Source organism: Balaenoptera borealis (genome assembly GCF_965194805.1).
Source record: "Balaenoptera borealis genome assembly, chromosome: 17".
Classification (NCBI taxonomy): domain Eukaryota; kingdom Metazoa; phylum Chordata; class Mammalia; order Artiodactyla; family Balaenopteridae; genus Balaenoptera; species Balaenoptera borealis.
This window is the reverse complement of record NC_138876.1, coordinates 32,666,801-32,679,633: the sequence shown is the minus strand read 5'-3', so window position 1 is coordinate 32,679,633 and position 12,833 is coordinate 32,666,801. Positions and strand designations below refer to the sequence as shown.

At 33.1% G+C, this 12,833-nt stretch overlaps 1 protein-coding gene across 26 annotated transcripts in view; it reads left to right on the top strand.

Moving 5' to 3' along the window:
• RIMS2 (regulating synaptic membrane exocytosis 2) overlaps nucleotides 1–12,833 on the top strand; it is a 590,702-nt gene that overhangs the window by 447,483 nt on the left and 130,386 nt on the right. The window lies entirely within an intron of this gene.

Sequence of the window (12,833 nt, the reverse complement as noted above, 5' to 3'; positions counted from 1 at the left end):
CCTTAATGCATTATGAAAGCGTATTTGATTATAATGTAAATATGTATTTTTAGGCAACTAACTATAGCTATTTTGTTTCAAACTTTTTGATTTTTTAAAATTGTGTTTACTTTCTCTATTTCTCCAACTACCTTCTCACATCCTAGGCGATGAAATATTTTTGTGTTTGCAAGTTCATTTTAAAAATTATTTTTCATAGTTATAAAACCACATTTAAATTTAAATATGTTTTTCTTAGCCAGACATTCAAGCACGTGTCTTCTTTCTTTACATTATATTTGTGAATTGCTACTTCATACTATATAATCACATATCAGGCCAGGAAAACCACATGTCAGGTCAGGAAATATAAAAAAGATATTTTTTAATTATGAAGAAGTCATTTGAGATGACTAGGACAGCAACTTACATGTTGTAGAACACTATAAAATTACAGAAGAAATTGTAATTTCTCTCTTTTTAGTAAATATAATGTTGCTAAAAACTAACAAAAGAAAGATTTTTAAATAAATTGCATCTAGGTACTCTCTGGTAAAAGGGTCAGTCTATGGACAATAGCTGCTATTGCCAAGAGCATAATTTCTTCCTATATATTTCCTAAGAACACACAAGGGAAACATTTTTCTTTTACCTCCAGCAAAAATAGAAATTTATGCATTCACCTTTGCTTTCATCAAGCCTCCAGGGTTGCTGGTTTGCTAACAACTAGAGCACCCTTTGGGGGATACAAGGAATGAATGATATGGGTCACCGAAGGGTGAGAGATCTTGCTTTATAGAATCAAGGAGGATAAGAGGAATAAGGAAGGAAGAAAATGTGATAAATAATGCAGAAACATTCTTTCCAACTCAAATTTCATATAATTTAAAAGGATTAAGTATAGCCGTATAAAAAATTACAAATATAAGAATATTCAAGACAACAGAGATATGAAAACATATAAACCCTCTGAACCAACCATGACATTTATGACTTCCTAAAATACATATATTCTGTCTTATGTGGTGCTTATTTGCTTATTTCTTACCTTTTTATTAAACTTCACACTTCTTGAGAATGGGGATATAGTTTATTCATCTCTGTAGTCTCTCCAGGGGCAAGTAAGGACAAGATATGAACTTCTGGAGAGGGTATGGGTAGGTTATTACCCAAGAGTCTAAAACAAATTTTCTGATGGACATATGATTATTGGTTTCTGTCTAGAGTTAATCATGATAGAAAGAATACTCAGAAAGAATTGGAAGACATAGGTTCTAATTTTGATTCTGCCACTTATGTGATAAGACTTTGGATACATTGCCCAATAGTTCTTCACAACCCAACTTTTTTCTGTGTGCAAATTCTGTGTTATCTATCAAGTGCTACACAAATATATGGTAGTTTGGAGGCCACATTGAAAAACATCATTATGTATTAACACTTGGGTTTTAGGCAGCCTCATCATTAATTAAGCAAATCATTTAATCTTGTAGCTTAATCTTTAAAATTAAGTTTGAACTAGATCTTCTGTATTTCATTTCCTTTATCTAGTGTTGTCTCATTATTGATTCAGTAATCTCTGATCAGTGTCAGGCTCTCTACTCAATGTATTCTCACAAATGATTGAATCTACAGATTTTATAATTAACTTATGGCATAATAATTATGATTTATAGAATAAATGTATGTGTATAATGTTTTTGCTTCATACTTCACATGAAATAATTGATAACTAAGTTTGAATTGAGACTTAAGTCAAAACCTTTAGTCAATTAAGGCAATCAGTCAACTAGGAGGGCAGCATGGAGTCTTCCACACCTATAATTTCAATTTAATTTGGCTAATTATAATTTGAACATATCTACAATTTTATTATGTAATAGCTTTGCTCATGAGCACAAAAATTAGTTGTAATTTTCTTCAGTTGGAAGGATTACAGATATTATTTATTAGCAAAATTAATTTACTAATATCTTCCTAAACATGGAATTTTGATTATTTCTACATCATCAATTTTGAAAATTGTAAAATAATACTCCAGACTGGAAATAATATAGCTAACCTTGGAATATATCTCTTATGAGAGAAGGAACTTTTGGCTGGTGATAATTTCAGGAGGTAGAAATATTGTATGTAAAAGAGTACAGAACTCAGCTTGGCACCTGGGAAAGCCCAGTAATGGTAGCTGTTTTTATTATTTATTATAAGAAGTGAGGTAGGAGTAATAACAAAAACTTTACAGTTGAACTCGATTCTGATAGATGAACCAAAACCCACCATTCAATGTAACTTTCTGACTAACAAAGAAAATGGCTATGATTTTATGATTGACCCTTGTTAGGTCATTTTCATGACTAGGAATACTCACTTCAAGGCTAACAGTCTTCAGGGTCAGTCATGTAAGAACATGTTACTTCTCAAGCCCATTTTCACTTTCTGCCAAAAAGAAAAACCATCGGAATTTTAGATGGAATATGAAGGTGTCATTTCAAAATGACATAAAATGTCTTTTTATTCAGGTTAGTTTGTATTTTTTTTATTATTTAAATATCTTACTTGTTTAAAATTCATCCACATATAGTTATAAGTAGTATAGTAGTGTTATTTCCATGCTGGTTTTGTATTCTGATTATACATGTCATTTTATATAGTTTTCAAATTTCAGAAAAGGAAGAAAATCTTTATTTTAAAGAAGAAAACTATATGTGAATATTTTAAAAAGAAATGGCTTGGGTTCTAAATATGCTGCCTAGTATCCCATTAAACATGAATTTATGGTTCACAATTTATTTTGATGAAAAGAAATAGAATGACTTTAATATTAACGAGTTAGTTGTATAAGCTTAGTTAATTCATTTAACTTATTTCTCTCAATTTTCTCATCCATAAAATGAGGAAGGTAGATTACATCCTCTCTGAAGTCACTTTCAGCTTTAAAATACTGTGATTTTTTTGAATGACTCAGTGACGAGTGAATAACTAAAAGTATGTTTCAGTGCCAAATAATTTTCCTGGGCTTTTTTTCTTAAAGGATGGTTATATGAGTCCTCTTTTTTTAATATCTGAACATATTTTGTTATCTCAGGGAACATTTAGTAATGTTCTCTTTCCTGCTACTCAGAACTGCATACCGCAGGTATCTCTGAAGCTAATCAGCTTTAAGTCTGGATTCTGGTTCTGCAGCATTAAAAGAAGAAAAATTACCAGAAAAACAATCAAATAAATAATAATAAAATGGAGGACTAAGTGAATGAGGAAGGAATAAAGGAAGAAAGGGATAAAGGCCGGAAGAAATGGAAAAAAGAAAGAGGAGGGAGGGAGGAAAGGAGGAAGCAGGCAGGCATAATCCTTCCAGTCTAAGAGTTCATAATTGAATTAGGGAAACACATGCACAAAAAGTAGTGCTCGTACAAAGTAGGCCGTGTTAAGTAGTACAATACAAGTAAATCACACAAAGGAAAAATAAAAAGAGAAATATTCATTTGGCTTGAAGAAATCTGGGAATACATTGTAGAATAACACATGACGTGAAGGACATATCAGGCAGAGGGAGAGCTTAAGCAGAGTTATAAAAGCATATGAGCACAAGCTATGTTTTAAGGAACAGTTCTTTAGAATAGAAACATTTAACAAATTGGGATACATATTAAGAGGTAAGAATGGAAAAGTTGTCTGGGACCAGTTTGTGGAGGGCTTTAAATCACTCAGTTAAAAATCCAGAATGTTCTTCTTTAAAATCATAAGCTTTGAAGGTTTTTTAAGTCACCAGTATCTACAAATCTGTGCTTTTAGAAGATACTCTAATGGTATACTTCAGATGAATTTGAAAAGGATGTTAAAGGCCTCTAATGGTATACTTCAGATGAATTTGAAAAGGATGTTAAAGGCAAGGAGTCCTATTCAGATGCTACTGCTAGAGTTTGAGCAAGACATAATTGTCATTCCTTGCCATGTTGATTGTTGACTCCACCCCAAATGGTCTTCATGCAAATCCAACCGATCCTACCCTACCTATTCACACAAGGAGTAAGGGTAGTGGGCCTTTTCCAGATTTTCAACAGAATGTAATTATATCTGCCCTGTGCTTGAATTTGATCCATCAGGGCAATTCTCAGGCCCTTTTAGTTTCTTCAATAATATGTTGTTTTTCAGGCTATTATTTAGCTCTGATTCTCTTAGATGCAAGTACCTTGAGTTACTTTATTACTTTCTAAGGTACTAATATTTGAAAGAGAACACCACTTCATATCCTCAATCCATTAATTTTTCTTGTATTTTTGCCTGTTATAGATTCCCAGGACCATGATCCTACTGCTATGTTCTCATGTCTTATTTCCGTTACAACTTTTGGGATGCTAGCCTGCTACTTAATATCTATAATATCACCACCCTATGTCCTAATAAAAGATATAAATATTCTCTAAAAAATTACTTAATAAGCCACATAATAGTTAAAGATATTTACAAAGAACTAAATGTCAGGAATTTTATGACTAAGGAGAGTTTATTTATGATATTTCCTAATTCTAGCTGGATCTTACAAGCTTATAATCCGGGGGCTTGGAGAAGCATTTACTCATAATAATGGTATAATTGCTTTAATAGTAACTCCTTTTGTGGAAGAATAATGGACTCATTGGTTTTTGCACTAGTAGCAGGCATTCTGTTCTATTCTCTGTGAGCTTGGATGTAAATGAAATGTTACATATATCAGAATGAGATATTGTTATTAATACATTTAAGGGTCTAGGAAGAACAGACTTCTTGATTGAGGCAGAAATTTCAGATGACATTTGTTTGAGATATTACTGAAAAATAAATGGCATAAAAATAAATCTAAGACTCAGTAAGGCTGTGGAAAAAGAAAACAATTATTTACCATATGTGGCTACATCTAAAATAATAAATGGCTAAGTATTAATACATATTATCTGTAAATTTAAAAAGTAATATCTGTCTTAGATGTTGGGGAAAAGAAAATAATATATAAAAGATTTGAAAGTTGTTTGTAAACCATTAAAATTATTCACATTTTAGTAATTATTAGTGTTAGGGTCATGGATTGTTATGTTCTTTGGTTTAACTTTCCTTGACGCCAAGTATAAGCATAATTATAAAAACCAACCCAGGTTAACTGTTTCAAGAATGAAAAAACATGAATTTCCAAGTCAGGTTTAATGTTATCCTACCCTAAGTAAATAAGCCAATCTGGTGTCAAAGGACAATGCCTTATTTTTTTAATGAGATATGGAATAGGGACTTATAAAGTTTTCATAGCTATTTTCAAGTTTTTTCAATTCAAGATAAAATGTTTGCGATCATAGCCAAATGATGATGAAAACTGAGTATCACAATCTAGAGCTTCTGGAGTTTCATCATGGAAACTTCTTATTACATATAATAAAAACTTACAGTTACATTCCTAATTATTATCATGATGAATACTTATTATGTGTCAGCACCTGTGATCTTATTCAAAGCTCACATCAGGCTCACAGAAGTTAAGAGATTTTCCCAGAATCACATAGCTACCAGTAAGTGGGAGAGCAGTTACACATTCATATCTTCTAACTCTATACCCTGCGGTCATTATGCTATACTGGCTCTTATCATTAAAGTTAGATGACTACATTATGGTTAAAGAGTGTACCTTTTTACCATGAGGTCAGAACAGGCACAGAACAGGATGAGTGATATACCATTTGGATTAGCATTCAGACGTTCATAACAAATAAACAGACAAAGTCATCTGAGTACATAAGGATTTTTTTTTTCTATAAACAAGAAATTCAAGCAGCAATTCAGGGCTGGTACTACTGTTTCAAAAGCCAAGCTCTCTGTTCTTAGAACTTCTTTCTGCTCCCTGTTCTTACAGTAAGGCATTCATCCCCATTGTCACAAAATGACTACTAATGTAGGCTCATATGTAAACTCCAATCAGAAAGAAAAGCCAAGAGGGAAAGGCAAAGACCATAACAGCTAAGCCAGCCCACTGTAATCAGAAAAGTAATAGTTCTCTCCAAACTGTGTCCCCTAAATTCCTGCTTATACCTCAGAGGCAAGACTCAAGTGAAAGGATCACCCTAGCTACAAGGGATCCTAAAAAATGAAGTTCTTTTCCTTTTTTGGTGTTGCTGTTAGACCACCAAAATAAATGTGATTCTTTTAGTAAAGAACAAAGGGGAAGAAAGAATATTGGTAGGCATTCAACAGCAAATGAGACAAATAAGTAGGTATAACAGACTCTAACTATGAATATGAAAGACCAAAGACCCATTCATAAGTCCCAAGTAGCTTATTATCAAGATATTTGTTTGCATAAAATGAGTGATACTTCTTAACTGATCAGAATGGAGAATATTGGAGAGAGAGAAGTCAAAGATAACTCACAAGTTTTCTAGGTTTTAGTTGGTTATTAAGCCTATTAAATAATGGAGGGAATATAAGAGATACAAGAACAGCTGGCTTGGAGTGAAAGAGAATAAATTTGATTTCGGCCACATTGAAATCAACGTACCTACAAAACAACATATGGGAGATGTCCTGTTAGATGTCCTGGAAATACAGGTCTGAAGCTTGGGAGAGAAGTGAGGGGGAAAGATAAGGATTTTTTAGTCATTACATGGGTAGATAATGAATTAGGTCATTCTGTCGGAATACGTACAGTGAAAAGAAAAGAAGGCTAAAGATTGAAATTTGGGGAGAATATAATTTAAAATCAGGTTAGAGAAAGTGACGCCAGCAAAGGAGATTAAGAATAAACAGTTAGAGACCTTCCCTGGTGGCACAGTGGTTAAGAATCCGCCTGCCAATGCAGGGGACACGGGTTCGAGCCCTGGCCTGGGAAGATCCCACATGCCGCGGAGCAACTAAGCCCGTGCGCCACAGCTACTGAGGCTGCGCTCTAGAGCCCACGAGCCACAACTACTGAGCCTGCGTGCCACAACTACTGAAGCCCACGCGCCTAGAGCCCATGCTCCGCAATAAGAGAAGCCACCGCGATGAGAAGCCCGAGCACTGCAACAAAGAGTAGCCCCCGCTCACCGCAACTGGAGAAAGCCCGCACGCAGCAACAAAGACCCAATGCAGCCAAAAATAAATAAATTAAATAAATAAAATTTAAAAAAAGAATAAATAGTTAAAGAGATAGGGGAGAAACCATGAGTGACATTATCTGAGAAGCCATTATGAAAAAGTTTCAGGAAAAGAGAGGACTTCAACAATATTAGATGTAATAGCAAAATCAAGAAAGAAGACACTACTGGCTGATAAATTAGGACATTTTTGGTATTTGTTTTTTGAGCACAGTTCTAGTAAATGATAGATTAGAATGGGGGAAGAGTTAAGGATCCTGAGAAGGAAAATAGTAAATGCATTTGTTAAACGCAAAAGCACAAGCTCTGCAACTACCTGAGATTTCTAAACCTGGAATTTCATCGCAGAACTGGCCTTTCCATCTCTGAAAATTGTGAGGAATCAATGGAAGTAAATAAAGGATGAGGTTCCTTGAATAGCTAATTACTAAGAGACACAGAGTTCCCACAGAGCCAAGCCTTTGAGAAAGTCATCATTGACTACTAGCATTAATTCCTCCTCTACAAATTCTCCAGGAAACTTACAAATTTCCTTCAGACCAAGAGACAGTGGCTCTTTAGTATGTCTTTGCCTCCAAGCTAATGGCTACTCTGTCTGCAATTGTGTTTCTTTATTTTAAGCTGTTATTGTTCCATCTTTCACAAGATGATTAATTTACAGATATGATATCTTGTTGTCACGTGCATCCTTTCTCCTAACAAGTCTTTGTGAGTCCTACAAATAATGCATTTATTTCTAAGCCCCCTCCCCTGGTGGTATGCACCAACTCTGCATTCAGTGACCATTTGGTAACTTGAAATCAGCCACAATGGGAGTATTTAGCCTTCAGAAATGAGCCAACTCTGTAAATCAGAACTTTTTCCTTTTGGATAGCTGGTTGTTAAATACGTATAAGCACACCACTTCCTATCTATACCCATCACAGAGAATGAAAGGATTAAGTGACTCAACTCGATTCAGCTATCATTACAGTAGTTTATACTCTGATTTGGTACTTCATACTGGAGATAATACCTCAGTATATAGCCCAGATAAAACAACCATTCCACTCATTTCTATTCATTAAACATTCATTGAGTTTCTAGTCAGGCACTACTGATCTAGATAATGGGAATACTAAAATAAATATGACAGTAATTATCCTCAAGGAATTTATAATCTAGCAGGATAGATAGATGGTAGATAAATAGATGATAAATAGATAGATAGATGATAGATGTTAGATAAGAGAGAGACAGAGACTGAGAAAGAGAGACATGATAAAAGTATAAGAAAGGCATAAATAAAGTAGTTTAGGAATACTCAAGGCAGTGATTAATTCTCTTTGAGGGAATTAAAGAGTTTTCTAGCTGGGATTTCATTTGCAGGATACTGTTTACAAAACGAAATCTTAAATTAACCCTCAGTTTTCTGTGGCCTTTCCTCACTGTCTTCTCCTTCCAAAGTAGAGAACTTACCACAAAATACCTTCTTTAGGAGTCCTATCTAAAGAAAATTATCTATTGACAAGCAGATTTTTACACAGTGCAGCATTCAAATCAGACAATGATAAGAACTTTGGCTAGGACAGAGAAAAAAATCATCTGGAAATAGCTCCTCAAAAAGCGAGTACCTACAGTTGTGTTACTAACAAAACACAACTTCTACTCTCTTTGAATTATTATATGGAATAAAAATAAGTTGATGAAAATGAGAGCATCTTCTTGCTCTTATGATTGTTTCATTTACCACAGTGCCAGGACTCGCTCTGCTCTGTTCTTTTCTCGTCTAGACCCGCCAGACTGATATCAAGAGCCGTGCCCAGAAATTCAGCCTCTCTCTTATCTTCCAAAGATTATGTTTGCCCCAATTTTTTCCTACTTTTCAATCCACTCATGTTTTCTCTCTGAATATGATGTAAATATTCCTCCAAGTACTTCTTGATGGCCTAAAATTTTTTTCTTCAAACGTGGGCTTTCTTGCTTCCCAGTATTTTGCCATAACCAATTCTTGGACTAGAGTTTTAGACAATAAATCGCAGTTTTATGGTGAGATTCAATAAATTGAAGACAAGCAATACTTAAGGACGTCTCATAGAAGTTCATGTACAAAGCTCAAATGACCTGAGTTGCTGAGATGCTGTAGAGAACTCAAACTAGGAAATTACTTAATCTAAGAACTTGAAATGAGTATATAGGAGAAAATGAAAATTTTATTTTAGAAATCTGAGTTTACTTTTTTCTCAGGAATATTATTATAAAATTTTGATAATAACTTTCCTTGCAATAGAGCTCTGCTGATGTACTGTTACTTTCCACTAATGTTAGATAAATAGGGAGAACATTAACTTTTCCAGGCCACTTAAGAACTCTAGAGTCTGGAACATCCCGGAGAATAATAATTTCCCGTAAATTTTTCTGCTTCATGATCTGCTTAATAGTAATGTACAAAACATCAAAATGTTGTCGGGAAAAGCTCCCTCACTGTCGTCCAAGACTTTAATGATCTCCAGTCAGCACAGTTTTCAGCTGAGATCCTGTGATCCTATGCAGTAAACCTTCTTTTTTTGTTTCATTAAAGATAATGATGAGCACATCATCCATTGTTCATGTCAGCTGGAAACTAATAGATGCTAATTGTTTAAAACATTTATTGTATAGTGCCAACACAATACCAACCATTTCCTAAATAAATGAACTTATTCACATTCATAACTCATTACCTTGGTATAATAATAATATAGCTGCTTCTGTCTCACTGTTAAATTATATAACTTTTGTTTTTCATACTTTAGGAAAAGCAAAAAGAATGAACCATTTTAAAAGTAAACTCCCGTAGTAGGTCATTTATTAATTTGATTTGGGTTTTTTTGTGAATTATATACTTGAAGATGCTATAATCTAAATGTATCCAAAATATGTTCCTCTGAAGTTTTACTTTTAAAACTTTTTCCCACTATTTCTCACTTTCCAAATTTCTCATTCTGTTAATCATGTGTCTATTTTTAATGGAAGCCTGAGCTATATCCCGAAGGTAAACATGTTAGAAATAGACAGAAAAATGCATTTGGTACAAGCCTTAGGTAGACAACAAAATCATCATCAAACTAGAGCTTTTAGCTAATTCGTAGTTTTTCTTTATTTAAACTATTCCGTTCAGTGTCTTTTTATTTATGACCCGCTGCTTTCGGTGCTGGAAATGAGCAGCTGCTATGCACTGAGCACATGATTGGGTATTTTGAATATATTATTTCTCTTACTCCTCACAAGAATCCTTAAAATGAAATTTATCCTTATCTTACTGGTACAAAAGCCAAACCTCCGAGTTTAAATTAAATTAAATCTTTGACTCTTAGGTGCTAAGAGACTTACAAAGATAAGGAAGATATTGTTCTGGCTTTTTGGAGCTTTTATTCTAATAGAAGGTTTGAAAACTACCAATAAATATGAATACACTGACACACACACACACAGACACACACACACACACACACCTATAACAAGAGGTAGCATGTGATGAATTATATAAAGGCTTAAAACTATAGTATGTGGAATCTTATCTTTCCTTAAATTTTGCATATCCAAAATTTTAGCTCAGCAAACTAGATTATGTGAGAGGTCTTAGCCAAAGATATGTGCAATGTATATATACCATGTGTGTTTAAAAAAAAAATTCTTAAGCCTTAGGCTAGCCTGTATGTACCTATGAATCATAGCAACAGAATCAAAAGTCATGATGACCTGAAAAGACAAAGGCTAGAATATGCAAAGTCAGAATCCTAACTACTGAAATACAAAAGTCAAAAAGCAGTTAGGATTCAGAAATGAAGGCAAAGAAAATCAGAAAAGAACCAATCAGGAAGACATGGGATACACAGGTACCAGGTGGCTTTGGATATTAGGATAAAGTACCAGAAGCAAATATTAAAAATGAGGCATCTTCTATGTCAGCCAAGAAGTGTCATATATTTCCTGCTGAGATAAAGCTATTCCTTATCCTGCAGCTGAGAATCAGTAGTTCCCTATGAGGCGATGGGATATGAATGAACCTGTCCAAATGGGAAGGTGAGGCCTGAGAACATATTAGGGGGAAAGTTTGATTTAATATTTTATTTTGCTTTATAAATATATTTTCTGAAATGTATCTCTTAGATATATATAGAAATAGTTACATTTTTATTATAGCTTAGAGCAGTCTTAAAATAATATATTTACTCTTGGGTATTTTACCTAATATTTCTTTTGGTAAATATATTCCTGGAATTGATACTAAGCCAGTATTCAGCTTCTATCTAATCATCATGATCATCATTGTCATCATTTGTCATTTATTAAACACTTCTTACGTGTCCAATACTGTGCTAAGTGCTTTATGTACATTATTTTATTTAATCCTTGCAGCAAACCTAGGAGATGGGTATGATTGCTGTCCACATTTTAACAGATAAAAAACTGGAACTCAGGATCACAAACCTAATAATTTATGTAGCCAAGATTCATACCAATGATTCAGTCTCACTCCAGAGCATGTGCTTTTCATGATTACATTTACCCTTAGTGCTTCCTGAAGATAAAAGTTGTGGCTTTTCATTTGCATTTAGATGATATAATAATCCCATGAGCAAAAGCAAAGAAAAAAATATAATACCAAAACTGCTTTTCTATTCAATGATAAATTATTTTTAAAGACATAAATAGCAATATGCTTTTTATTATAAATTCTAAGAATGAGTAAGATAAAGTTCTCTCAATACAGTGTAGTATTGGGAACAATTTAATAATTTTGAGAAATTTCTTGAAACATCCATTTTTCATATATATATGAAATGTCCAAAAATGGAAATTACTTCCATTTGTGTCTCAACTTGAGATCAAATTTACTTTTAATAAATATCGTGGAAAAATATACATATATACATATATCCAACATTATCTATGCTAGCCAGTATATACTGGCTATATATATGTATATATATTATATATATATTTTTTAATATAATGGTTAACATAGATAATGTTGGATCCATCCACTGAGATGCTGTTCTAGGCAATGGCTGAAGACATTGTAAAGTAAATTGTTTTTGATATTTTAAAATGACTTTAGTTTGAAAAAAAATACCATGGACTAAATGTTCTCCAAATAAATCCACTGTAAATAAATAGTCTTCCTTTTAAAATCAAACATAACAGTTCTATTTACATAGATATTTCCTGAAAAAAAGGCAATAACTTTTTGAAGAATTTAACTGTATTTTTTTTTGATAATTGAGAATTCCAACAAAGTCGAAAGTTAGAGTGGATTAAGAAAGGCCATATCTCACCTAATATAAATATATATTTCTAGATTAAGGATTTGATTATTAAAATTTTGTGTAGCCTTCAAAATAATTCTTATATTTTACATTTAAAGAAAATGATCAGTTATTAACTCAAAAATATACAACAAGATACTGGGAGATCCTGGGGGAAAAAAAACCCAGCTCATTTGAATCTGATCTAATGTTTACGCTACACCCTACTGCCATTCAACTTGTCTTACCAAAATGTTTATATCTAGCTAATATTTTCAGTGAATTGTTGTTCATACGGAACTATTTATTAGGGTAATGATTATTCAAGTCACAGTAAATGGTTTACATAAGATAATCATCTTTCTAATGCTTTATGGAATTTGCCAGTATCTATGATTTAAAAGATCTCCATTGTGAAATTGACCAAGTAAGGATTTTTCACCATTATGTTTAAGAGCATATTAACAAAAAAAATCTGTTAGCAGATAGT